A 1551-nucleotide genomic window follows, 5' to 3' on the forward strand; every position below is an offset into this window, starting at 1 on the left:
CTGCTGCTGCCACGGCTCATTAAGAACGCGGATTAAATTACGGCGGATCTCGAAGACTCAATTATTTGGCAAAAGATCGAGCTGTTTAACCTGGTGGAGATGTTCTAAGTTGACAATGATTCAAAAAATTATAATTCGAAATGTTTCAAAATAAAAAATCGACTTAGATTTGAAAGGCCTAAAAATGATAATGTCATTATCTCAAAATCTAGACTAATCTCCAACTACTTTGACTAAGATAATACCACTTTGGACCTCCACCGCTAGATGGCGAGTACCTTTATTTACAAATCTGCAAGTGTCAAAGTCAAAATAATTGTATAAGTCTATCACAAATTCAAAAGTTTTCATGAATCCATTTTGAAAATAATAAGATTTTTAAAAAATGGTCGCATTTCTTCCAAGAAACTGTACGAAAAATTGTCCGCAAAATATTAAGCATTTCTAGCTTGGTAATGAAGAAATCGTAGCGCTCTTACATTTGATGTCACGTACGCATTGTGCATTTTATAAATTGAGCGCAGATCGAACTAGAACGAAAAACTCTTGAAAATTCATCGCTGCATTACTGTTTGAACGTCTAGACGAAGTTTTACCGAGCATTTTTTCAGTCGATCGCGTCTGACACGCGCACATTATTAAACATAATATCCTCTTGACTTATTCATGAGCATTTATTGTAATCGCCCACGCGCGCAGGGGAGACCCAAGACCCCCCCGTAAATAAATATAACGACGATCGTTCCGTTTCGTGGGCCCGTAAAATCCGCGAAAATTGATTTGCACATCGAAAATTCTAGGTCGCGCGGCTCTAACGAAGTGTTACATTATGCGTACGCGCGCGATGATAAATAATAAAGTTCACGCGTGTGTGCTGCTGCTGCGGCGAAGGCGGCACGGCCAACAATGCCTATAATTCGTGTGAAACATTTCGCGCGCGCGCGGAGAGCCTCGGAAATTAGCAGAGGCATTAAATCGAACACCGGCTTTGTTTTCCGCCCGAGAGAAGCAATTCCGAGGTGGATTAGCATTTTCATGTAATATAGAGTATCGCCGCCGCCGCAGCAGCAGCGAGGGACGCGCGAGAAAGTCGCTTATGCGCGTGCGTATATACTCGACGGTGCATTAATTTTTTCTCCTCTTCTGTATACATATTTTTTTTTTTAGGCCCCAGGCCCACTTTTGCGTCCTAGCACAGGGGGACGGCGATGTCTCGTGTGAAATGGATCGCGAGAATCTGCCGCGCGGGATAGTTAAAGAGTCTTTCCCAGGTCAGTGTACTTTTTCGCCGATCAAGCGTAGAATCGAGGCTTCGTACATTATTGATAGCCATTAAATTGCGAGTAGAGGAAGGTCTTTTTCCTCTCCTCCTCTTCTTCCTCCTCGCCAACGGAGAGTAATCCGCAGAATGAGATTCAACACTGGCACTGCAGCAACAGCGCATTTGTGTATATTGAAAAAAAAAAAAAAAAAATAGAAAGAAAATATAACCCATTTGATAGAGTAATCATGACTAAGAGAATCGAGCGTGTTTGGTTACGACAGAACTTT

This window comes from Trichogramma pretiosum, unplaced genomic scaffold (assembly GCF_000599845.2).
Source record: "Trichogramma pretiosum strain Unisexual culture from Peru unplaced genomic scaffold, Tpre_2.0 scaffold127, whole genome shotgun sequence".
Taxonomy (NCBI): domain Eukaryota; kingdom Metazoa; phylum Arthropoda; class Insecta; order Hymenoptera; family Trichogrammatidae; genus Trichogramma; species Trichogramma pretiosum.